The following is a 27,742-nucleotide window of genomic DNA, read 5'->3' on the forward strand; positions in this document are numbered from 1 at the left end:
GAGTCCTAAGTCGATGAAGCAAAGCTCTCGTGTCCCCAAAGTTCAGAATTAGTCTTTGATCAACATCAGGTTTGACATTTTGGTGGAAGAAAAAAAAAATAAGTTTTAAAGTCAAAGGAGATTCCTGTCACAGATGAAACAAAGTAGGGTCTTTCTTTCACCCAACCTGATGTCCTATTTCTATCACATTTGTATCCCCACATCAGCTCTGGGGAACAGTAGGCCTCCCAAAAGGAAAAGCAGAGGCATTTTAAAAAAAAATGGTTTGAGATAAGTCAAGGGGAAAAGAGGGTTTAAATTAGGATCCTGATTTTAAAGCAGGGAATAAAGAGGTCTAAACCCCATACCCAAACATTCTTTATGAACAGAACACCTCCAACCTGTCTGTTCTACTCAACTCCAAATGAAATTCATCACCACTGAAAATTTGAAGAGTGACTCCTTCCCACACTTAACATCAGAATGTCAGTTTCCCTTCTCATCTGTTTCCATGAAAAGATAATTTACTGTCCATTATCATTCTTACTTGTTCTATGACAGTGACAGCATTTCTGGACTGATGTCAGAGACATTTTCATGCTCAGATGAAAGCAGTTGCTCTTGTGAGGCATTTATTTTAAGGATCCTATTTTGCACAAATCTTAAAGGTCACCAGGGTTGTTTTCAAATATGCCTGCAAATTCTTTTATATTCCTCCCTTTGGTGAAGCTAATTCCTCTCCTCTTTCTTAACAAATAAATTGTGGCAGAAATGATGGAGCGTGACCTCCTAGGGTCAGTCGTGAAATACCTGGTTGCGTCCACATCACACTCTGGTACAACACTCACTGTGGGGGAGCCAGCCACCCTGTCGTGAGGACACCCATCCAGCCCTGTGGAGAGGTCCCCGTGGCAAGGAACTGAAGCCTCCTTCCAACAACCCACATGAATTTGCCAGGCATGTGTGTGAGCCACCTTAGAAGTAGCTCCTCCAGGGGCGCCTGGGTGGCTCAGTGGGTTAGGCCTCTGCCTTTGGCTCAGGTCATGATCTCAGGGTCCTCGGATCGAGTCCCGCATCGGGCTCTCTGCTCAGCAGGGAGCCTGCTTCCCTCTCTCTGTCTCTCTGCCTGCCTCTCTGTCTACTTGTGATCTCTCTCTGTCAAATAAATAAATAAAATATTTTAAAAATTAAAAAAAAAAAAAAGAAGGAGCTCCTCCAGCCCCGTGCATGCCTTCAGAGGACTGCAGCCCTGTTCGCCATCTTGGCTATCACCTCAGGAGAGACCATGACCCAGATCCCCTAGCAAAACCCTGGATTCCTAAACCACAGAAACTCTGTGAGATCATCAATCTTTATTGTTTGAAGCCACAGGGCTCTAGGGCTAATTTGTTACAAAATAGATAACTAATTCAGTCACCATTGCCAATAAAACTTTATTGGGTGCCTACCTTGGACAAGACATACACATGCAGCCCATCTAGGTGTGTGTATAGCAGCCTTTCTGAAGAGGTCAAGCTTTTTCTTCAACAGCATTCCCGGATCTTTGGGGAAAGGTTTCAAACAGGAGTCTACTTTGCGATCGATCGCCACTGAACTCATTCAGAGAAATGGGTTTTCCCCACCCACTCTTTTCTTCAGTCTGGAAAGGATTTTGTCATTTAAAAACAAGTCATGCTGTTATCATGGGTGTCTTCAGAATCTGACACCATGCCATATTTATGTTTTGTCCTATTTGTTGCCTTCCAAGTGCAGCTGAGACACAGCAACATTTTCAAATAACAGGCGAAGAAAACAAATTCTTGGAAGAAAGCTGTCACCCAATTTTATTGGCAGCACAAAACTGAGTTTTAGCTAACAGGACACACATAAATATTCCTGACGCCTGCTCATTCTGAATGTTATGTCTCCCTGGCTTGTTATTAACAATACAGATCAACACCCAAGTCTCACGAATGGGGAAGGAACACCAATGCCAACAAAATGACAGTGTCGGTGGATGACATAGATGATCAGGCAACTATTTAGAAAAGCTTATCTCAGGAACTAACTCTCAGGCAGTGAATAGAACAGGCTCTTTCATCTGATTTACGCCTCACGACTGTTTCCTCTTTTAAGAGGGCCTGAGAAATGGCTGCCTGTCTCTCAGCAAATGCTTTCTCTCCTTCCTCACTCATCCTCTGAAAGACTCCGTGGACCAGTGTCCTTCCTCTCCGGGAGACTGGGCCAGTGCAGACCCAGCCAGCGCCTCTCTCCAGATCTCCAGTCATTGTGCCCATAGAGGAAGGACTCTCGCCCTTGGGACCCAGCCTACATACCAGCTCCTGAGGAGAGAGAGCCCCCTTGATGTTGTTGTGCTGGGAAACTGGCATTTCAGACTTTGAGAAGAAAAAGAAGGAAATAAGAAAAGACAGGAAGAAGAGGGGAAGGAAGGGAGAGGAAGGAAGGAAATAGCTAACAAAGAGATCCAAAAAAACCTTCAGCTGTGTGTTGCTCTTGTTTAACACCAAGTAAATGTCATGCAGAAAGTGAGACACAGCAATGCTCTTGCTTTTGGCAAGAAGCAGAAGTACTGTAATTCAGCCATTAGACATCCTGGCTTCGAATTCTGGTTTAGTCACTTCTCATGTGTGTGGCGTTCAGCAAGTTCCTCATTCCCTGTAAGCTTCAGGTTCTCAGCTATAAAAATGGCGTGATGGACTCACCTCCATCTCTCAGGGTTATGAGGGGATTTAAATGAGGCTACCTGACTTATAGCCTATGCTCAAGAGATGTTAGTTACTATTATTTTTGTTATGAGTACACGATTGCATGGCCAGTAGAAGCTATGTTTCTCAATTGGCCTTCTGGTAAAGAACAAGCACTTATCCGAGAACTAGGGTACACCCACTGCTTTCCTGCTTTGCCTTCCCCTACAATCATCTTTAATCATCGACAGAGGCAATCGTACCACTTTGCTGAACAACACCCCATAGTCAAACGCGGTCTGGCTTGAGGCAGACTGCAGTTGACAGAAAGCTTTGGACATGGAAAACCCATAGCTGGAACCACCCCAGGGGAGTCCAGACACTTGGATGGAGATGAGAGAAGTCCTTCAGTCCTGGTTCTAATGCACACGGGGGGTTCAGTACAGGGATTAACACTATCTCTTTCCCACAAATAAGTTGCAAGAAGCCAGTTTTTAAAACCAGCCCTTGGAGAGGCAGCCCCTCTAGGATCAACCTTACTTAAAGGCGGTTAGACAGCCACCTACAGGATCAAATCTCCCAGGCACCCAAAAGGCTTTTTGAGAGTCTGAAGTTTCTTCGGGGACAAATACTTGTACTCTACAAATAGAGATATTTCAATAACCAACTATGACTAGAAGAAGTAACCCAAAAAAGAATAGCTGATATCAAATAGTCTTTCCTGAGAGAGAGTTTTCAGGAAGTAGATGGAAAGGGGAGTGGAGAAAAGGCAGAAGGTGGAAGATGACTGGCTGGGGCAGGCAGCGGGGGGAGGGTAGAACATCATGAGGTGTGTCCTCTAGGAAATAGAAGACGAAACAGGATGAACATGCACTAAATTTTTTAGGAGAAATACCTCTGAGAGAAAATGGGGAAGGAGCTGGAAGAGACTTGGAGAGTCATCAGAGAACCATACCAGCCTGAGTCCAAGTAAGGGAAGGAAAGATGGGATGGAAACATCTTAGGCTGCAGTGCAGTTCTGAGTTCAGCAAGGCCATCAGGGAGCCCCTGAGCCAGAGTTGTCCAGAAACAGTCCCTGTTTAGGAGCAGCTGAGGGGAAGCACAGCATTGGCAAGATGTAGTTGGCAATACTGCATCATTCCAGATGGCCAAAAGACACATGAAAAGATGCTTAACATCACTCATCATCAAGGAAATAACAAATCAAACCACAATGAGATACCACCTCACACCTATCAGAATGGCTAAAATTAACAACACAGGAAACAACAGATGTTGGCAAGGATGCAGAGATGGGGAATCCTCTACTGTTGGTGGGAATGCAAACAGATGTGGCCACTCTGGAAAACAGTACAGTATTTTTAACCAAAAAGTTAAAAATAGAACTACCCTCCAACCCCGCAATTGCACTGCTGGGTATTTATCCAAAGGATTAAAAAAATGATGATTCAAAGGAGTACATGCACCCCAAAGTTTATAGCAGCTGATAAAGTATGGTAGATATATGTAAAATGGACTACTACTCAGCCATCAAAAAGAATGAATCTTGCCATTTGCAATGACATGGTTAGAGCTCGAGTGAATTACACTAGCAAAATAAGTCAGAGAAAGACAAACATACTGTATGCTCTCACACATATGTGGAATTTAAGAAAGAAAACAGATGAATATATGGAAAGGGGGGAAAGGAAAAAGGAAAGAGGGAAACAAATCATTAGAGACTCTTAACTATAAAGAACAGAGGGTTGCTGGAGGGACGTGGGTGGGGGATGAACTAAATAGGTGATGGGTATTAAGGAGGACATTCCTTATGATGAGTACTGGGTATGGTATATAAGTGATAGATCTCTAAATTCTACTCCTGAAACCAATATTGCACTGTATATTGACTAAAATTTGAATTAATCATGCATTTGAAAGTTGCTCAGAGTTCAGACAGTAGATCTTAAATGTTCTCACCAGAAAAAAAAGGCAATTACATGATAGAAGTGTTAACTAACCTTTTTTCAGTAATCATTTTACAATATATACTTATGTCAAACCATCATGCTATACATTTTAAACTTAGACAATGTTATATATCAATTATATCTCCATAAATCTAAAAAAAAATAAAGATAAATTTAAAAGTCAAAACTTAAAAAAAAAAAAAAAAAGTGGGCTGGGTTTCAGAGCACAGTGGCTCCCTCCCACCTCAACTGTGTTTCCTGAACACCTGAGAGGCAGGTGCCCTGGCCTTCCAGGGTGAGGGGAGGCTGGAGTTGATAAAGACCAGCCTTGACACCTGTGATGCTAGAACCAGCCCTGCTGGCCTCAACATGAGACAGATAAGGTTTTTAACACCCTTCCCAAGTTCACCAGGAGCCATGACTTGCTTTCAATTCCCCACAAATCCATGAGGACCCACGGGGCCAAGCAATCTTCCTCAATTCTTAGTCGTTTTTTGTTTGGCTTATGTTTCGGGATTCCCACCCAGAGCCCCTAGAAAATGTGATCTGAAGTAGCCCCGATGGAACAGGGCAGCCCCTATTCTGTCCTTTCTCCCCTCTCCCACTGGAGCCACAGCAAGCCCTGGGTGGAGAAAGAGGGGCTGTTCCCTGAGGCTATTGTACTAGGGAGATCAAGGCTAGGGTGGGCCATGTGAGATAGTCAGGGGAGAGGGTGTTTATGGGAAACCAAAACCAGTATTTTTCTATTTCATAACTTTGCCAGGCATCTAGCTAGACAGGGGAGAGGAGGGAATTACATCATCTATGATAACATTCACCAAGATTTCAATTTCCAAAGGGAAGGGTTTCTTGAGTTTCTCCCAGCTCTCAGCCCCTCAGGGAGCAAGGGTTAGAAAGAGCCTATCTCTCTTTGACATTAAACTGAGCCTTATTTGTTATGAAAAGGGGCCCAGGCTCCCCTTAACAAAGTTGACTAAAAAAAGCTATGTATTGGCAAATAACTGTTTTCAAATCCCTAACAGCCATCATGAGAGTCCACGGGTACCCCGCAGGAGATGTGCTTGACTCAAGAGGTGCATTAACAGAACGGAAAGAAAGGGGAAGTAGGCGGCCCTCGAGACCCGCTTCAACAAAAAGCATCTCTCCAGGTCTTAGCTCATTTTAAAACATCCTTGAAGAAGTTTGCTATCTGCTCTATAAGGTTCCTAACTTATAACAGGAAGTACATTCACAAATTATATCCAGATCATATGGAACATTCAGAAGATTCATGTGGCCAGACAGACAAAAGTAAAGTAAATAACTCTACCGGGAGAGTAATAATTAAAGCATTAGCCCTCAAAACAGAAAAAGAAAGTGGGAGGTACTTAATCGGGCTGTTTTTGCATTCATTTTTTTTATTGTAAAGATAAGCTTTTACACATAGATAAATAAAGAGACATTATATGTAAATAAAATAATTTCTTCTTCAAACATACATTGGAATTTGTCTGGGTTGGTTTTTTCCATACTCTATAGAACAGTGCTTTTTTTGCATTTATTCCTGGGACCCAAGAGATATGTTATACTTATTGCAGAAATTATTTATCCCATGTATTTGTTAGGTTTGAATATTCATCTATTCTTGAATAGCAGACTGATTGTGACATTGAAATCTTGCATAATTTTTTTTAAAGATTCCGCTTAATAACTAAGCTTAATGTACATTCAAAACAGTGTGTGAACTGCACTAGTTCCTTGGCTCTGACTTTGCTGCTTCTTCCCAGTGGAAGTCGAGTGGCTAGCTCTCTGCCTCCTAGATCCTTTGTGGTAACTTGGACTAAAACTCTTCCCCAGGTGGGGTAACACACCAACCGGCCCCTTCTGGGGGAGAAGAAAGGAAGGACTTGTGAAAAGCCTACTGTGAGCCTAGCATTGCACTGGATTAATGTTTCTCAGCCTTTCTTCACCATTACTCCCTGAGGAGCATTTTTAGACATTTTCTTCTAATCACTCCCCTCCCTCATTAATTTTTACCACCACAACTATATCCTATATCTGTTTATGTACTGTATGAATATCTTTATAAATATCTATACCAAAAAAAATGAAACTTTTTCACCCCTCTAAGAACCAGTTTTTACTCCCTTTTATCCCAGTGTGTGGGGAAGATATCACCCCCATTGAGAATGCAAGTACTTAGATGCTCCACGTTAATTAACCACTTGATTTGATTTGATTTGATTTGATTTGAGGCAGCAAAGTATCATAAATAAAGTATGTATCTGAACCAGACCGCCTGGATTCAAATCCATTCAAATACCACCGCCCAGAGGTATGACCCTGAACAATGAACTTCAATGCTCCTCAGTTTCCTCCTCTGTAAAATGGGAATAATAATGGTATGTACCTAATAAAGGCACTGTGCTGATTAAATCAGTTAATATACATAAAGTGCTTAAAATAGCGCCTAGCACACAGCAAGCACTATACAAGTGGTTGTTTTATTAGCAAATCCAAGAACACTATCATGCATCGTAAGTATTACAAGCTTATTTTAACAAAGAAGAAACATACATTCAGAGAAACATAAAAGCCATTCTCCAGGTGGCAGACTGCCCACTTCTCACTTTGTCCTCACATCACGGAAGGGGGAGGGATCTCTGTGGGGTCTCTTTTTAGGTACATGAATCCCACTCCTGAGGGCTCTACACTCATAAACTAATCCCCTCCCAAAGCCCCCCACCCCCCCAGGACCATCACATTGGGCACAGTGCAGTCTGAGCCCAAGCAGCCTCCCTACAGAGACAGAAGTGCTTTCCCAGGAAAGGCACCAAGTGCCATCCTCTCATCTTAGGATGAGGGAAGCCATTTGGTGTCATACAAAGTATCCTGGTCTAGGAGGCAAGAAGCTGAGAGCTCCAGGTCCCAGCTAGGAGTTTGGGCCCATCACCCAACTTTCTGGTCCTCAGTTCCTTCACGTGTACGTGAGAAGAGCCAGCTCTACAGATTCCACAGTGCCACAATTCTGGGACCACAGAGTCAAGGGAGGGGGGGAGTCATGCAGGCATAAGCCCAGGACCCTGTCAGCCTGCCTTTTACCCACATCTACTTAGCAAGCCCACGCCAAACCCAAGACAGGCAAGCACAAGCCCTCCCCTGAAACATCAGGAAAGCTGTACATTGTCTCTGTGCCTCTGGCCCCTCCCCTCCAGGTCATCAAGACCAAAGGGATGCTCCATCCCCATCCAAGGCCCACCAGCAGAGGAGCAGGGTTGAGTCAAAGAAACCCAAAATAAACTCATTAGCAGACCCAGCCCCTCCAAAAATGCCATGTTTCCTTAACCTGAAAAGACTGAGCAGCAATTAATGAAATGTCATTAGATCATAACAAAAATGATGGTTTTATGTATATTTGATCTAATTTTAAAAAGCGCTTATGGCCTACAAAGGTCTTAGAGTAACCATCAGGCATTTGTTTTATATTAAGATTTTATTATATTGGAGACGTTTTGTGCATGTGGTTTTGAGTCTTTTTTTTTAACTTAACATTCTACTGTGAACATTTTCCTATGCCTTTAAGTGACTTTGAAAAGCACAATTTTTAATCGCTGCTGATGTTCCCTCACGGGGGTAAGCCATCAATAATTTGGTTAATGTCTCTCTTGTTGGATCATTAGGTTGTTTCCATTTTTTTGTATTAAATATAAAGCTACCAGAACGTTCTTGTACAAAGATTTTTGTGTGAATCTCTAATTGTTTCCAAAGGATAAATTCCTAGAAATGGAATTACAGGATTCAAGTGGGTGCATGTTTCAAGGCTCTTGGACATAGTGTCAAATTACCCAATAAAAAGTTAATATCACTTTTTAACCTCATCAGCAGTAGAGAGAGCCCCCTTGTCATCTATATGCCTCAGTTTCCTCATCTGTAAAATGAGGATGATAATAGTGTACCTACAAAGGTCACGGTGCTGATTAAATTAGTTAGTATAGACAAAATGTTTAAAAGAGCGCCTACACTCTGGTCACCTACACTTTTAATTGTCATTTTTCAATATTTGTCAATTTGTTATGTTAAAAAAGTAATATATTATTGCTTTAAGTTATATTTATTTGATTATTATTGGAGTTAAAGATACTTCCTTACATATTTCTTCTTTTGTGAAGTATCTGTTTATGTCCTTTGCTCATAAAAGGAAAACTTTCAAACCTCCCTCCAATAATGCCCTTTATGACACAAACTAGTTAATGATTCTTAAAACTAATGGAAATTTCCTTAACATAACTTTGCGGCTCAAAAATTCAAATAATTTCTAATTTTTTAAATTACTTTTGTCTTATAACAAGTATCACTTTCTTGCAAGGCCAATAGAAAAGAAAAAAAAAAAGCACAGGTTTGATTTTTTGTAATGACTTTCAGAATGAGCCACAACTGAATCAGCATATAAACAGTCTTAAGAAGGCTCATCATCTGTTCTTTAACAGGAATAATTGTATGGAAATAGTAAAAAGCATCATCCAAAACTTTCAAACATCCAAACTCTAAGTGTTTCTTCACTGTGGTCCCCAGACACCCCAATACTCTGAGAAAACCCCTGGGAGAATCCATTCAAAAGGCAGATCCTAAGGGCCCTTCTTATACCCTTAAATAGAATCTCAAATGACTAAACCCTAGAATCTTCCTATTTCACAGCTTCTTGAGTGATCATCGAGGAATTACAATGCTAAATTATGTCTTATTTGCCAGAGTTCATCGTTTGTAATCTGTTTCACAAAAAATAATTAAACCAAAGTTAGAAATTCTTTGTCAGAACTATAATAAATGCCTACCAAACTTAAAGTGTTATTATTTCTGTTAAACATGAATCTCCAGGTAATCTGTTAACTGATCAACACAGAGAATTTGCCCTCATCCCAGGCCCCCAATTCCAGCTTTGCGGCCTTAATAAGTGACTTACTTTGCTAAGCCTTGATTTCCTTGTTTGTGTAGGGGAACATTGAGGTGCCTGTCTCATAGAATCGTTTCAAGAATTGACTTAGACTATATATGTTCAGTGTCTAACACAATTTCTGCCACCAAAAAAAAAAAAAAAAGCAGTTGTAATGTCAGTGGGATGAGAATTTGTGCAGCTGAGGAGAAGGAGGAGAAATCTGTCTCTATCAACAGCTAAATATTACGGAACACTACAGTTTATAAACCACTTTCACAGAAATATCTTATTTGACCCTCTGAACATTTCAGTGAGATAGGAAGAAAACATTGTTATTACATCCCTTTTACAGATTAAGGCAACTGAAGGCTGATGGCCACTATAAAGCTTTGTGGTCACTAAGTGGTGGAGCTTGAACTTCTGCCTCTAGAACCCAATATCTCAACACTTGTAAAAAACATAAAAGCACCGAGTCTCCTAGAGACTATAGTCCCTATAGCAATTTTATGGTTGGAAATGTTCTCTAGTGTACTCAATCTAAAGAACATTTTTCAGTCCTTAAAAAGTACAAAAACAGTTAAATGAAAATCAGAGCAGTTAGCATTTTTTCCAGAATCTTCACCTGTTCTAAATTACAACCAGTTTCTTCCAGAGAGACCATCGTGGCCATGTTCAAAACTTCTGTAATACAAAAATATTCTGGACAGGTTTAAAGGACTGCTCAAAATGGCTTCTTCCTCTGAGACCCCACGGCCCCCTCACACTCAGAGCCGTGGGTTCTTTTCCTAGCTCTCCTTACGGCACCCAGCTATGAGCAACCTCCTCCTTTGCTTGAAAGAGTGTTTGCATACTATTCATGGTAAGATTTAGGTCCAGATTAACAAAATGAAAATCCTCTGTTCTGAGGTTTTCGCTAATGAAAACAGATCTTATTTTTATTCAATTCCCTAAACTCCTTAATGCAGAAGACGCCCTCGTCTGCTCCATTTTTCTTTAGGTTTCTCCATGACCAAAAATATTATCTGAAGAATCATAAAGCTATGGGGGAAACAACTCATTGAGATGGTAAACAGCATATCACTCTTCGCAGATCGATGCAGCATTTGAATATAGCCTCATTCTGTGTTCCCAGCTTCAAGCCAGGGCCATTCATAGTTCACGACTTCATAATTACCTCCAATTAACAGCTAGGAGGCTGAGCAGCAGAGTGACTGGGAAGCACGGAAAACTACAAATCTGTTTTGTAGTAGTGTATATTTTTTTTCCTCCCTTGATTTTCTTTATTGTTGTTTTGCTTGTTGCCTATTAGCATACCTCTGGGGAATGTTTCAACGATGTAATGTTAACGAGCAAACACTTGTGAGATTGCCAGCCATTTCGAATGACTTTCTTTCTTTCCAGGGCACAGAAAGGGGGAAAAAAATGAACGGACACATTGTTATGTGGCAAAATAGAATTATGCAGAAAATGCAAAATTATGCACAGTATTATTTATGCAGAGCACATCCCTGAAGAATTCAGGGCATCACTGATTAACAGTAAGAAAGTAGGAATAGATCTGAATATTACTGTCTACTAAAGAATCTCGTTAATACAAGAACACCAAAAGGGTGCCTGGGTGGCTCAATCATTAAGTGTCTGCCTTCTGCTCCGGTCATGATCCCAGGGTCCTGGGATGGAGTTTTGCTTCTCCCTCTGCCTATAGCTCCCCCCTGCTTGTGTTCACTCTCTCGCTGTCTCTATCAAATAAATAAAATATTTTTTAAAAAGGCAAGCTGACAACTGGCTGAAAAAAAAAAATACATGAACATCATCAGTATTTCACGGCAAGAATCAGGAGTTACTGTCCCTAAGCTTAGAGACCAAATGATAAGGTACCTGGAGGGGTAAAGGAAGTAGAGATTTGGGAAGGCAGGAAGCGTACAAAGACCAGTCAGGGACTCAAAGCTCACTAGATAATAATAACAAAACAATAAAAACAATGGCACTATTATGAACACAGTTAATGTCTACTGAATGCTTGCTAAGTCACGGGCATTAACTCATTTAATCCTCACAACCGTTCTTTAAAGTAGGTAAAGTTACCAACCCATTTTGCAGTTGAAGGAACTGAGGTTCAGGAAAAAAGAGGTAACTTGCCTAAAGTCACACAGCGAGTGAACAAGAAAAGACAGAACTGAAACTCTTAAACCTGCTCCGGAGCCCCTTTTCCTCATGGCTGCTAAAGAATGGGGCTCCACCGCTGGGGTGTTCTAGACCCAAGCTTTTATCTTGTCAGGTTTCTAGGCCCTTGTAAAGCTGATGAGAACAGTGGACATTTCCTCAGGAAATGCATATAGGTTCATACCAAATTCTGCAAATAATCTTGAGGACATAAAATTTTCTTAAGGTTCATCCTTGGCCCCTTGTGAAGACCCCTGTTCTAGATGAAACCAGTAATGAAACTGACATATGGGGTTGATTCTGAACACTCACAGATGTAATAAATTTCTCTAAGTCACAAGACATCATGCTTGAGGTGCAGTGAGAAGGAGGACACGTGAACCATGACCCTTCTTTTCAAGAGAACTTAAGACCGTGGCCCTTCTTTTTCCCCTCTGAGTCCACGCTAAGGTTTTGTGCTTGCAATTCTATGTTATCCTTGTAGTTCTAATTTGTGCAACTAGCACTCATTTAATGCTTCTCTTGGTGCCCTCAGTACCCAAGAGCTATTATTACTGATTACAGCAAATGGAAGAAGGGAGGGAGGCACGGAGGGAGGAAAGTGGTTCTGTAAATGTCACCCAGCTGCAGGACTCCTCCGTTCCCTGGGTCCTCTAAACAACTCATCTTGTCCTCCTTTTTCTCAGAAACTTTATGCTTTCAGAACTTCCAGGTAGAATGGACACCAAACTAATAGAACAATTCTGTTTTCTTTGAAAAAAGTAGTAATTATATCAGCGACTTACTAACATATCCAGCAGACTCATGCTGGTAGAGCCAATAGTCCCCACCATGAGGGGGTATGAGGGTGACTTCCACTGTGGCAAAACCCAGGCACTTCCCAGAGGTGTCCACAGCCTGAGAGCACCAGGTGGGATGGAATGAGAAACTCTTCCTACCAGACTCAGGAAAGACATGACAAGGACACTGACGTTTGAGCAGGGTCCTGCAGGATCAGTTAAGAACTGGTCCAGTAGAGAAAGGAGAAAGAGTGTGGCAGGTAGAAGGATGATCGGGAACAAGAGCTTACAGTGGTGGGAGGAGACCATGAGAAGTTCTGAGTCCTGGAGAAAAGGCCAGAAAGATGGGGCGGGCCAGACCATGAAAGGACACATACCTTGGGCCAAGAAATTAATTGCATCCTTGAAGCTCCTGGTTCTCAAACTTTAGTGTCCATAAATGTTACCTGAGTATTTCTTACAAGTCCCTGGGCCTGCTCCCAGAGCTTCTGATAACAGGTCCATATTTGACAAACAGGTGATTCTAATGCAAGGATCTTCGGAGCATACTTTAAAACAAACAAAAACAACAACAACCCTGCTAAAGCAAAGGAAGGGCTGCTAGGAAACTAAATAGTCTGCCAACAGAGGAGCTGTTTTGTACCCACTGCACAGAAGATAACATGCACACAGAAATCCACAGCCCCATTTGGCCACATCCATAGTGATTCCTGAGTGTTATAGTTTCGTCCAAAGACACTCTGCCCTTATACCAGCAGAGAGAGACGGGCCAGAAACAGCCCCCCACCACCACCACCCCCCACACACACAGTCCATTCCCGGAAAGACTCACCAGGGGACAGTGTCAGTCATGATGCCTGGCCTTACTAGGTACTCAGTGAGGGCTATGGATAGAATCTCCTCTTTGACAATGGAATACTATGCAGCCATCAAAAGAAATGAAATCTTGCCATTTGCAATGACATGGATGGAACTAGAGGGCATTGGGCTTAGTGAAATAAGCCAATCAGAGAAAGACAATTATCATATGATCTCCCTGATATGAGGAAGTTGAGAGGCAACGTGGGGGGTTTGAGGGGTAGGGAAGGAATAAATGAAACAAGATGGGAACGGGAGGGAGAAAAACCATAAGAGACTCTTAATCTCACAAAACAAACTGAGGGTTGCCGGGGGACGGGGGCAGGCGTAGGGACAGGGTGGTTGGGTTATGGACATTGGGGAAGGTATGTGATATGGTGAGTGCTGTGAAGTGTGTAAGCCTGGCAATTCACAGACCTGTACCCCTGGGGCTAATAATACAATATATGTTAATAAAACAATAAAAATTAAAAAAAAAAAAAAGAATCTCCTCTCTGAAAGAGGAAATCTAAACCTCTCATTTCAGCCTTTCAGAAATCTTATAGTAACAAAGACCCAGTTGGTACTTCTACCAGCAAAGACACCACTCCCCAAGATAATACAGGTAAAACAGTGGTCCCCTATAATGGGTTTATCCACTCTCACTCTATAAAAGGGTTTTAGAAGTTCTTCTTTGGAGAGAAGCTGTATGATGACAATATCCCTCTAGGCAGTTTCCATCTACTACTGGTTCGGGTGGGAAGACATTGCCCAGATCTTCATACTTAGCTGTGGGAGTCTACTCTGAGTACCTAGGGAGGTGTGGATTTACTCCCTTGTTTATCAGCAAGAAACAGGCATTTAGCTCTCCAGAGAGCTGTTGAGAACCTTTCTTTATGCCACATACACCAGTGAGCACGGGATCCCTCTCAAAGGCACCAAACAGCCTCTGAATGAGCAATGCATGAGCCACTCCTGAGCTCTCTGAGTCTTGTCCCCTTGTATGGCCTTCACTGAGAGTCAAACTTTTCACCTTCATCAAGGAGGGATTCAGCGCTCGGTGCCAGGGACCCGCTCTGTCCTCGACTCACCTGCTTAGGGAGTCATCACATCCGAAGACTTGACACCCTTGGCTCACCGCTTAGAAGGAATGTACAACGTCCACCAGTCAGCTCTTGGGACCTAACAGCATAAATATTTGCCCGGGGTCACTCTAATAGTCAACTAGTTTCCCCGGAAATGGATCAGGCTTCTTACAAGACATGCGGTGGGGGGAAAGGTAAATACCTTCCCTCTAAGACCGTTCAGTGTTGACTTCACTAAAACACTCCATTATTGCACACTGAGTATGAGAAGAGACATGGGGAGGACCCAATTTCATGGTGATTAAGTGCAGAGTAATCGTCGAAATTATTTGCATTTGTCTGAATAACACTCACTTTTTTTTTTCAAATGAATCCGAATATATTTCTCTATGTAACATTTGCATTTTTTTTTGTTTGTTTGTTTTTTTTTTAGAGAGAGAGAGAGACAGTGAGAGAGAGCATGAGCGAGGAGAAGGTCAGAGGGAGAAGCAGACTCTCCGTGGAGCTGGGAGCCTGATGTGGGACTCGATCCCGGGACTCCAGGATCATGACCTGAGCTGAAGGCAGTCGCTTAACCAACTGAGCCACCCAGGCGCCCCAACACTCACTTTTAAGACCATATCATTTAAAGCAAATTGTTGGATATTATTTTTTTCTGGCAGCAATAATCAGGCATTTTTCATAAAATAGCTTGCTTGCAAGAAAATCGCCAAATAATGGCAGAAACACACCCAGCTCTAAATACAATGAAGCGTGAGGAGGCCAAGTCAAGATTAAAACAGCTCTCATGCTGTGGAGACACTGAAATGCTGTCTTGCTGTTCCCCGGGCACACTGGGAGCCGCTGCTGAGGCGCTAATGGGCCCTACACAGTCCTTCAGAGTGGCTTCCTCGCAGGGTGTCTGTAATAACTGGCCTTCGGGGTTTACCAGACAGAGGAAATGCAGGGCCTGGTGCTCTGGGGAGAACAAAAGCTTCTCTGCACCAGGGTTGATGTGCAGGTTTCCGCTCAGGTCTTGGGCTGCTTCCCACAGCCTGTCTGTTTGCCCCCTTGTTCCGGGAGGCCGCACGAGAGGTTCCCTGTTCATAAAAGCCACACCAGAGACCTCCATATAGACCTAAGGAGAGCTGGGGAATACTGGGACCCCAAAGCTAATTATTTTCCTATCGCCACCTTGCCTCCCTTACCACCACCAAAATGAAGGGCCCTTCGGGAGAGTGTCCGATTTTTAGAATGAGTTCTTAAGTTATACATCTCCTCGCAACCCTGATCCCATACAAAGCTACCTCCAATGCTTGATAATGACATCTGGGTTATATTTCTGAATGAGAACTACAGATTTAAACAGTTAAAACCTCTTCTGATTCATTTCACACACTGCTTTTGCATTTGTCTTCAGTTCAGTCCACAAGGGTGTGCTGAGTGTCTGAGTGTACCCTTACCTCCCCCAGACCACTCAGATCAGAGCCAACCTCTCCTTGGGTGGTCAGGCCATCGGCAAGCTTGCCCTCTTCCCCTGTCCAACCACATCCCCTCCCAGTCCTTGTCAGCCACCCTCCCCAGAAGAAGCTCCAAACCATCAGCTCGCCACCAACTTTGAAGTGTCACAAAGGTCCTCCAGTGTTCCTTCTGTCCTCCCTGTGATGCAGCATATTGGTACCCAGGCCTATGTCTTCCCAGAAACTCTGCCCAGACAGTCCCCTTCCTACTCGTTCTCAATTTGTTCCTCTATCTCCTCCCAAGTGCTCCTCTTGATTCATCCCACATTCCCCCAAGTCTTTGCTGAGGGCTGCTACTCTATAAGGCTCTGTCCCTTCTGATGTTTATCCCATTGAAATATCCGATTTTCCTCTTTGCCTTCACATAAGTATAGCTTCTTCCAAATGGGATTTGGAGTTTGCAAAAGTGGAAACCAGGTCTCTTTTACTTCTTGCTGTGGATTCTACTCACATTCCTCTAATGCCCACCATGTGCCTGTCACGCTGTCTCTTGAAGGATCAAAAATGGTACTTACTCTAGAGTACACACCAAATAAATAAATAAATGTCTGTTGGTTTAATAAACAAGCTCAGGAATTTTAAGAAACAAGACAAACAGACAAAGAAAAGCAGAGACAAACTAAAACAACAGACTCTTGACTACAGAGAACAAACTGATGGTTCCCAGAGGGGAGGAGGGTGAAGGGGGTGGATAAAATCGGCGACAGGGATTAAGGACGGCCCTTCTCATGATGAGCACTGGGTAAGGTAGAGAATTGCTGAATCACTGTCTTGTATACCTGAAACTAATGTAGCTGAAACTAATTCCAGTATGTCAACTATACTGGAATTAAAATTTAAAAAAAAAATAAAATAAAATAAACCCCCAACAAGCTCATTGGATTCCATAGCTCGTTCTTAGTCCTATAGGGATGAAAAGCCTAATAAATTTGTGCACATCCACTCTGTACAGATTTTTAACCTAGAGGATGCCATCTCTGCATGAGCAGGGATGATATCATTTTAAGCCTTGAGCTTGAAACTGCCCACCATGGCAGGGAAAAGAGTCTGACCAACACCAGTCCAGTCATCCCACTGGATGGGATGAGCAGAGGGGATGAGACTCTGACTCCCCTGGGACCCTTTGCACTTGGTCGGATACAAAGCCAGCTTAAGAATCTGGCATGAAAGAAGCACAGTTCCATGCCCACTGAGCCCCCACAGGCACTGATTCCCCAGGGATGTGCCAGAACCCAGCCTGGCCTCCTCGGTGAAGGAGATAAGGGAAGGTTCTCCTGCAGCTCCCCACCCCCAAGCTTATGCTTCTCACACCAAACACAGACACACACCAGCTGTCCACTGAGGAGATAGCCATTCCCAAAAGTAGCCACATCAGAGAAACTTCAGGAGCACACCAGCCCTCAGGACAACCCTGGGAGGCCTACAAGGGAGCAGATATTTGCCTCTGACGTGCCATCTTTCCCCAATCCAAGCCATTCCAGGGATGACAAGGGACAATAGATAAACCAAATGGAATTTAAAATCCTGGTTCCTGGACCTGTGTGACCTCAGGCAACATTGCTTAATATCTCTCTCTCTCTCTCTCTCTCTCTGTTTGTTTCTTTCTCTCTCTCTCTCTCTCTCTGTCTCTCTCAATTTCCTCATCTGTAAAATGGGAATTCTAATAATGCCTACTTCCCTGAATGTGGACAATTAAAATGGTCCAAACAAGTGACACAGTCAACACAGTGCTGGCCACTCTGTCAGGGATCCTGATTATTATCACTAACTGTTATCACTGAAATCCAAATTTGGACTTTTCCTCTGTTGTCCCAAATAGCCCCATGTCAAGAATCCATTCTCTTTTCCCTTCCTACTTGCCCACTTTCATCCTTCCATTTTCTCTTTCATTTCCCCTTTCCTTCACTGTTTCAGAACAAGCCCTGAAATTACATTTGAAACAAAAGGCAGTGATGGCTCTGTGTCAGGCCTGACTCCTGGTCCTGTATACCACCCCACGGCTCCACCGACTGTCCTTTCCTCACACAGACAACCTCACTTCATTTCCTTTCCATCACCATCATCTCTGCACTAGACACCCTTTAACTTCTCAGAAAACAGGGCACGGTTTTCGAGATTTTTCCCTGTGTACCAATTAGGAAACTGCAATCAAAAATTTTCTCATCCAGCTTGTTGGAAGATAATGAAGCATCCCAGTACCTTCCATGTTGACCAAGATTCACCCAGAAAGTAAATTATTTTAGAAAAAGAGGATGTCTGTGTATGTATGCTGAAAAAAATGGAAACTTGTCTTTGTTCATGTGAAATGCTCTGTATTCAATGAAGCTGTCTGGGTTCTATTTTATTTCTTAAGAAGTAAAGTACAATACAGAACATTTGTCTGGGTTTTCCTGGAATTTGGTATGCCTGTGGATCTTGCTTTATTCTCCATTTACTGAATCTTTTGTTATTAATATTTTAGTCCTTCAGTATGTTTCTGTTGTACTAATGGAAAGCATTTTGCCCTCTAGAAGCCAAAAACGACATCTAATAGCTCTGTTAAGATGCCCTTCAGTAAATTAGCAAAGAATATAGCTTTATCTTTTATTTATTAAATAATGAGACTGCTTTCATAAATAGCACTTTTCCTCATCTAGTGTGTACTTGAAAAGACTCTACGGGTTGAATAATGTCTCCATACCCTACTGTGACAGGCAGAATAATGGCCCCAAAGATGTCCCTATCCTATTCCCCAGAACCTGTGATATGTTACCTTAGAAGACAAGAGCTGTCACTGAAGTTAAGGACTTTGAAACGAGATTATCCTGAATTACTTGTTTGGGCTCAATCTAATCATATGAGTTCTGAAAAGTGGAGACATTTTCCTAACTGGTGAGAGAGACACAGATACAACCACGGAAGAAGGGTCAGAGAGATACAACATGAAGACTCTACCCACCATTGCTGGCTTTCAAAAAGGTGGAAGGAACACCAGCCAAGGAATGCAGGCAGCCTCTAGAAGATAGTAAAGTCAAAGAAACATAGTCTCCTCTAGAAGCTCCAGAAAGGAAGGTGGCCTGCCAATTCTTTGATCTTGGCCCAGTGACACCTTGATCTTGGTCCATGTTAGACTTTAGAACTACAGAACTGTAAAATAATGACTAGGTACTGTTTAGTCCACTAAATTAGTGATAATCTGCTACAATAGTAATAGAAAATAAACACATCCACTCAGAACTAACCCTTTTATTTTAAAGCCAATAAGAATGTGAGGTTCTAGGGTGCATGGGTGGCTCAGTCAGTTAAGCATCTACCTTCAGCTCAGGTCATGATCCTAGGGTCCTGGGATTGAGTCCCACGTCGAGCTCCTTGCTCCATGGAGAGCATGCTTCTCCCTCTGCCTGCCACTCTCCCTGCTTGTGCCCCTTCTCTCTCTCTGTCTTTCTCTCTCTCTCTCTCTGACAAATAAATAAGTAAGATCTTTAAAAAAAAAAAAAAAAAGAATGTGAGTTTCTTCTAGCATTCTAGAGAGTTTCTATTAGAAATAGACTGGGTTTCATTTGCACTTCTTTGCCTATGGTATTCAGTTGCTGGTATGGAGTCACATGAATGAATGAATGAATGAATGAATGTGTAGTGACTGGATATTCCAAATAGACACACAAAAAAAAGTTGGAGAAAAAAATAGACAATGTACTAGTTTATAAATTATAGAAGTTACGAACTGTATGATCATTAAGGAATATTAAGCCAGTACCAAACCAATCTGCCAAAAGAGAGTCTTGATCCCTTCATTTGGAATGATTACAACCATAATTAGGAAGTCAATATGTGGGCTGGTATTATTTTGCTAAAGACATCAGACAATTACATAATTTGATGATCTACTGTGGCAGAATAGTACTGCTTCTGTTAATGAACAGAGTAAATTCCTAAGCACAATTCTTTGTCAGAAACTTGGTTAAAATAAGAGACAGAGAATTCCCCTAAGCAGAAAAGGAAAGGTTTAACTTATAAACGCCCTGTTGAAGTAGCACTAGGATGAAAATATAGTGAACAAACATAAAGTGATTGGTCTCAGATCGTCCCCAGCTTTGTGTGGGGGAAAGGAGGGTGCTGGGGTGGATGGGAAAGATTGACAGGCTAAGTTGAGAATACTGACGTTCCATCTCACAGAGGGAGTCACCATCGATTCGATTAGATAGAAGCATCTGGAAGCTAAGGCTATTTATTTCTTCAAAATGATACAAACTCAAGCCCAGCATTGCACAATTTATATAGGCTTAAGGTTTATTTTTTTTTCAACACTGCTGTTGCAATAGATCTTCCTTTCCAGAAAATTCCATAATCAAATTATCAGCATATATTGTGAATTCTAAAAATTAGATACTTGCAATGGTGAAAGAGTAAACAGAAGCAGCCCCAGTTAGATTTTAGATTCAGTGAGGTTTCTGCATAATTGGCTATGTAATGTGAAAATTCCTGGTTGCATTCACTCTCCTCAAAAGCCAACTAAATTCACAGAATTGCAAGTAGCAGCTCCCCCTGAGGTTCACAATACAAATTAAAACATTACAAATTTGAGAATTCCACTTTTTCCATTAGGGGTTGTGTACCAATCACATTTTATTTTTTTCATATTTGATACATTGACAGATGACAGAGCCCATGATGAAAATAGTGATAGGTCTCCCTAATTGCCATTCAAAGTAAATTAATATATTCCTACCCTTAGCATTCTTTCAGCAAGTACAGTCAAGTATTCTCATTAAACTCGGATAAAACAGAAAGGCATCTTCTGCGTAGTTTTGACTAAATATAATCAGAACATGCACCAGAGAGATCAGAACATATGTACATCCGGAGACTTCAGAGTCAGTGCTCTTTGCACACTTACTCCCTTCGTTTAGGATAAAATAGTGGTTTGGCCGTGATTGTATTGTCTCAGCTGAGTTTGTATTAAGTTACTAACATCAGAGAAAACTTCTACTCAGCCTGACTTCTCTCAAACCAGATCGAAAGTTCTCTGGTTATAGCTACTGTAAGTCTCAGACACTCAGAGGGATGATTCCAAGTCCTGAACTTTCTATTTTACTATCCCCAAAGCCAATAAAATGTCCCCTAACCTATAATATTTCTGTATCTAAAAACACCTTCTAGCTTCACACTCCCAAAGCAATACAAAAGTCTTGCTACAGGAGCTGAAGACATGGCATCACCACATTCCTCATCCACTTGTCTCCTTCAATATGGAAGAGTCTTCAACATAAGCCTCTTCAGAACAGAGTTTCAAATCAAAGATGATCCATACAATATCCAGATTCACTAAAAATTAAAATAATAGATACAAATGGAACAAATTCTTTACTTCTATGCTTGGAAGACTGCTCTCAGATTACACAAAATCCATTCTCAAAGATTTTTCAAAAGATACTAAAGAAAGCCATTCTTCCTAGACTGTCTCTTAAACTTGAACATGTGAGTTTTCTCATGATACCTGAAGGTAGCCCAAGTGAAAAGGCATATTTAGGTCTTTATACTTCTGCTGGGTTCCTTTTCCATCCACCAGCTCCCTCATGTGAAGGACAAGATACCAAGCCGACAGTGAAATCAGGGAAGTCAAAAGAATAGTAACAGACCTACTATATTACCAAAGATGTTTGTAAAAAGTGGGAATGCAAAGGGAAGCAGCAAATTATGTAAGCAATTACTAAGATATGAAAACTTAAGTTTGGGAATAAGCCTGGTCCCCTGGCTGCTCCTGTCTCGGCTTTGGGACTAATAGTCACTGAAGCTCCTTAACTTCCACAGCAAGAGTCTGAAACCAGTTCAAGGCAGATGAGACTGGTATAGTGTACTACAGGCCAGTACACTACTGGTATAGTGTACTCAGGTCTAAATGCCACATCCGCCAATTACTGGCAATGATTTAATCTCTCAAACCCCAGTTTCCTCATCTATAAAGGAGAATAAACAGGTCTATCTCACAGGATTGTTATGAAGATAAAAGCATACCAGTGTATCCACATATACTGGAAAGTTGTAGTGGAGTCCATATGAAACATGGTTTATGTGAGAAAAGGATTAAAGAAAAGAGCTGAGTGAAGAAATTTCAACAAGATCAGGGATCCCCAGCAGGATGAGGGGAAGGCCAGACAGGATGCTTCTGGTGGGAAACTCTGAGGAGGATCACAAGAAGTTGAATGTAAGCAGAAACAGTAATGAGTGATTGTTACAAGACCCGGAGGTGTGACCACCATTTGACCCCAATCCCAATGTCAATTGGGCTGGATATAGAAACAGAGAACTAAAAAGGGTATTGCAAGCATGGGGCTCACTCACCCTCCATGTTTAAGAAGTTAGCGAGAGAAGCAAAAAGCTGATCAGCTGAAGCAATAGAGCTCCACTGTCTGATCCTACTGTGTCCCAGGGATCACTGAGCTGTGACTGACATGAGAAGGGGCTGATGTCTGGGGCAGAATCCCAGGGTCAGTCCATGGGAGGAATACCACGAGGACCATGGGGCTTTCAGGGGTACCAGCACCTGGGCATTTTAAGAAACAGATAACTGACAACATTCAAGCCACACGGACCACAGAACCTGGCCTACGGGACCCATTGGGAGACAAGCTCCTACTTGGGAAGCACCAGCTTGTACCCCCTTCACAAATGCTCTCACAGGAGGAGTGTAGGACAGAAATTGAAGACCTGACCCCCCTTGATGCTCCACATGCCCATAATCTCTCCCAACATTAAACTGTTCTTACAAAATAGCCCCAAAATTTTGTAGCATTCAAAGATGGCACCACAATGCCATCCAGGTAACACAGGTGCCTGGATGAATAAACTCAGGTGTTCCTGTGTAGAACAGAAGGATGTCAGTCTGTCATACTGAGTGCATAGAGCCCATCACCGGCCAAACAATGTAGCTGTTCTTCACCACATGATGAGCCAAGTAGATAAACACAACCACAGGACCTGTGCCTCCAAAATGGCAGGAAGGGTGAAGAAGACACGGATTCTTGCTCCACTCTAACATATCCTGTGACCTGGGGAGAGTCCTTTGCTGGGCCTCAGTTTTCTCATTTGTACAATGACAAAGTTCTTTCTAGCACCTTCCACCTATAGATCAAGGATTTGGGGTTTGAAGCTTCAGCCACTATTTCCTGCTATAACAAGATTCAACACCACATCTGGGACCACAGTGAAAGTCAGGGGAAATTGGCTCTTTGCCCAGAAATGGTCTGGAGTTGATCATGGGGTTCCTCAATCCTGGAATAGGGGGTTGGTGGTGAGGAGGCAGACATTTTCCTCTAGCGTAAGGAAGCATGGTGATACCATCTGGCAGCAGAATGAAGAATGTGGTTCTATTTCATCCTTGTACTTTCTTCCCCACTCTAGTCCAAAGCTGCCTGAAGTAATGACTGACTTAGAAAGAAAGTACTAGAAGCCAACATTATTTCAATTAAAACTATCAACAAGTCTAAATGTGAGGAATGTTTATTAAAAGGAAAAAAAATTAATTCTGCAATGTGCCTAAAATACAGATTGTCTGCAAAGTGGCCCATGTGGTATAAATACATAAACTTTATTACCTAGCAAATTTGTGTCTTAAAACTCTTGGCAGGAGCTTTTATTTGATGAACCCACACTTTTTTTTTTTTTTTTTTGCCTTGGCTGGCCCAGATATAGAAGAATTAGTGCCACTGAATAACATATTAGGTGCTTGCTTTTTGTAGTAGATACATTGTTCTTTGTACTGTTCTAATGCCTTGTCATATAACTTAACTGCCACCTGAACAAGGAAGCAACTGTTCACATTTTTTTTAATATATCTTAGCTGAAGATTCAAACTAAATTCAGGATCAATTGATTCTTTGATTCTCTATCCTCTTTGATATATGTGTTTATACTATCAGCACAGGAATGATTATTTAAAGTTTGATTTTTTCTGAAATGTATTGTCTACTGAGTTCAATGAAATGCAGAACAGTATTTCAACATCTCACTGGTTTTGAAATTTGGATTCTGGTTGGCAAATCTTACATTTCTTTCCATTTTCTTTGAAATGCTAAGAAACCGTGCGTGTATGTGTGTTTGTGTGTATTCTTTAAAATTTATCGTCAGCTCTGAAATTACAATGTAATAGCTTTAAAACGGTCCAAAGTGCCTCTAATGGGAATGAATTATAATGGAAAGTATCAAGAAAGGCTCTGAGCATTATTTGGAAAGCAGCTTTGTTTCTATCTTGGTTTATCCTTTGCCAATGGCTCCATTAGGGTATCACTCAATCAGTCTCTCTGCTGGATAGCAAGTTTACATTCATCCATGTACTAACCAGTCAAAGAAGTATAGAAAGCTCTACTTGGGTAGAGCCATGGCCCCCTTGAGAAAGGAGAAGCTTTCTGTTAAATAGCTTCTAATTCCACCAGTGCTAGGGATGCCAAATGGGAAAATTCCATTGTCCTTTTCACAAAATGTATTTCGTGCCTCTTCCCTTGCCCCTTCTGTAAGAGCTCCATGGAGCGTCAAGACAAATGCCCTCTTCTAAATGAATGAGAAAATATTTCACACCACAGGGTGTGATGAAGTTAGCAGCTACTTAATTCTTTAGCCTTCCAGAAAGGCATGTACCATTTTAATGGTGCACTAAAAAAATGTAACAATGAAATTAATATAACAGTAATCACTTATAGTTATGAAGTACTTATTACATCCTGGACTCAGCTACTGTTTCTGATACACTGAATGAGCTCCTTTAATCTTCAGGCAGATCCACACACAAACTCTAGGCGGCGGTATAGTCCCAATTTGATAGATGAGAAGGTCGAGTCTTCTAGTAATGTCAGAGGATCAAATTAAAAAGAAATCAAGTAGAGGGGCACCTGGGTGGCTCAGTGGGTTAAAGCCTCTGCCTTCAGCTCAGGTCATGATCCCAGGGTCCTGGGATGGAGCCCTACATCGGGCTCTCCACTCTGCAGGGAGCCTGCTTCCTCCTCTCTCTGCCTGCTTCTCTGCCTACTTGTGATCTCTGTCTGTCAAATAAATAAATAAAATCTTTAAGAAGAAAAAAAGAAAGAAATCAAGTAGAGCCAAGTTCTAAGCCCAGTCTGATTCTAAACTGGCACTCTTAGCCAGTCCTATATGCTTGACAATAGAGGACATTTTAGAAAATCAACAGGTGACTTGGAATTAGTGTAAAGAAAAAGCAGTGTTGCTTAAATCATTTTCTGAAGAAGTCCTCTCAAAAAGAAACCTGTCTTGATTATGCATACGCCTTAATTTTTTAAAAAAAGTTAATATTTAGTAGGTGCCTAGTATGTGCCAGGCATTTTTCTAACTATTTTATATGTATTATATGGATCCATATAACAATTATCATTTTAAGTCATTCCAATGACCGTCTTCCAGATGAGGAACCTGAGGCAGGTAGAAGTTAAGCAACACAGGGAAGGCTACACACCCAGTGTGGAACCAGGTGGTTTGGCCCTAGAGCCCAACCTCTTAACATGACCCTAAGCTATGGATGTTCTCGCTAGTGAAAACAAAATCCTAGGGACAGCACCTGGGGAAACAAAAGCCAGACAATGAAACAGCAAAGCTGGGTCTACATAAGAAACTAACAGGTATTTAGGAATAGGGCAGAAGACAAAGAAGGACCCAGAATCATCTCAATGACCTTCTACCCAAGTCCAAAAAAAAAAAAAAAACGATGAACAGATGAACAAGAAAAATCTGAGTCAGGAAGAGACAAAGGACCACTCAAAATGGAGATGTGTTATATTTTATTTTAAGTTGCTTGCTAAGTAACCATCCCATGACACACAGAGCCTTGAGAGGGGGCACTTTTGGTACCACTGGAATCAGGATGGTGTCTGCAGCATGGAAAAGGGCCAGCAGGCACTGGAGATACAATGCAAAATGTCAGCTGAGATGCCTGGCATAAATGGAACCATCTTCCATTGATCTACAGAGAGGAGATGACCCTCCACAAGAGGATGAAGACTGAAGCCAATTTCATTCAGTCTTAATGGACAATCCCATTGCAACCAATGGAGGAGTTGGGGACACCAAGGAAGCTGAAATCTGGGTTGGGTTAGACTGAAAATCTTCTGATTGCTAAAATTAAATACACTCATTCAGTCAGTATTTATTGAAGGCCCACTGCCTGCCAGGCTTTGTTTAAAATAATAGGAACACAACAGTGAGCAAACCAGACTTGGTCCCTGACCCCTTGGAGTTTATAATCTAGTGGAGAAAACTGACAATTAAGCAATAACATGCAGTGCCATGTGACAGAGGATACAGTAAGGGCACACCAAGTGCCAGGGAGCAGATGACAAAGGGCCCTACACTAACCCAGAAGATGTGAAACTTCCAAGGAGGTATGTTTATGCAGACAGGTGGAGAAACCACTGAGGAGAGTCTGGAAGGAGCCCTGCATGAATGAAAAGGAGGTCCCGTCTGGAACTTCACTCAGGAAAAGGAAAAATAAGGGGAGCAGTGGCAAGAGATGAGGCTGTGGAAAGAAGGCAGAGTTGGATCACCTGGGGCTTGGAAGCCATGTTGAGCAACTGGGGGCAATAGGAAGACAATCCGTGTGAAACAGGGTGGTGATAAAACCAAATGAAAGCTGCACGTTTTAAAGTTTATAAAAAGATAGGTGAAGGGGCGCCTAGGTCGCTCAGTTAAGTGGTCAGCTCTTGATTTAGGCTCAAGTCATGATCTCAGATCTAGCCCCATGACAGGCTCTGCCCTCAGCACAAAGTCTGCTTGAAATTCTCTCTCTCCCTCTGCCCCTCCTCTCCCTCCCCAAGCCCTCCCTCCACTGGTATTCTCTCTCTCTCTTTCTCTCTAAAATAAATAAATAAGTCTTTAAAAAAAAATAGATGAAGAGGGCATCAAAATTGGGTTTCATTTTCCTGAACTGAAGATATGTGGTATTTTTTTCAGTTGACAAAGATGTCACTCTTACAGTGAGATTTATTCTCAGTCATCTATAACCATCTTCACATAGGGTGTAAATTTGCATGGTGCCCAACAGCAAAGGCCATTCCCCATATAATCTGGGGACTGAACCCACCATTATCACCCTTCTGTCTACTGTGTTGACTCAGATTCCACAAAATTATTTTATTTATTAAAAATGTACCTTCAGCCCCCCTGGGGCTGAGAAGCTGGACAATGAGAAGCCCTGAGGAGTCACAGGATATCAAAGCTTTGCAGAAAGACCTGGAACAGTTCGCCAAGCTCCAGAAGCAGAAGGGGATCACCCTGGGATATACTCAGGCTGATGTGGGTCTCACCGGGGGGTTCTCTTTGGGGAGGTGTTCAGCCAAACCACCATTTGCCGTTTGGAGGCTCTGCAGCGCAGTTTCAAGAAAATGTGTAAGCTGTGGCCCCTGCGGAAGTGGGTGGAGGACGCTGACAACAACGAAAACCTACAGAGATATGCAAAGCAGAGACCCTCGTGCAGGCCCGAAAGAGAAAGCAAACGAGTATGGAGAACTGCGTGAGAGGCAACCTGGAGAACACGTTCCTGCAGTGCCCAAAGCCCACTCTGCAAGCAGATCAGCCACACTGCCCAGCAGCTCGGCCTTGAGAAGGACGTGGTCCGAGTGTGGTTCTGCAATCGTCGGCAGAAGGGCAAACGGTCAAGCAGTGACTATTCCCAACGAGAGGATTCTGAGGCTGCTGGGTCCCCTTTCTCAGGGGCACCAGTATCCTTTCCTCTGGCACCAGAGCCCCATTTTGGTACCCCAGGCTATGGGGACCCTCAGTTCACTACGCTGTACTCCTCAGTCCCTTTCCCTGAGGGTGAAGGCTTTCCCTCTGTGTCTGTCACCACTCTGGGCTCTCCCGTGCATTCAAACTGA

At 42.3% G+C, this 27,742-nt stretch overlaps 1 pseudogene; it reads left to right on the top strand.

Annotated features, from left to right (window-relative positions):
* Window positions 1–3,570: 3,570 nt before the first annotated feature.
* LOC111139813 lies at window positions 3,571–27,742 on the top strand (annotated as a pseudogene).

The sequence above is a fragment of the Enhydra lutris genome, unplaced genomic scaffold (genome assembly GCF_002288905.1).
Source record: "Enhydra lutris kenyoni isolate GAN:26980312 unplaced genomic scaffold, ASM228890v2 scaffoldscaffold4, whole genome shotgun sequence".
Taxonomy (NCBI): Eukaryota; Metazoa; Chordata; class Mammalia; order Carnivora; family Mustelidae; genus Enhydra; species Enhydra lutris.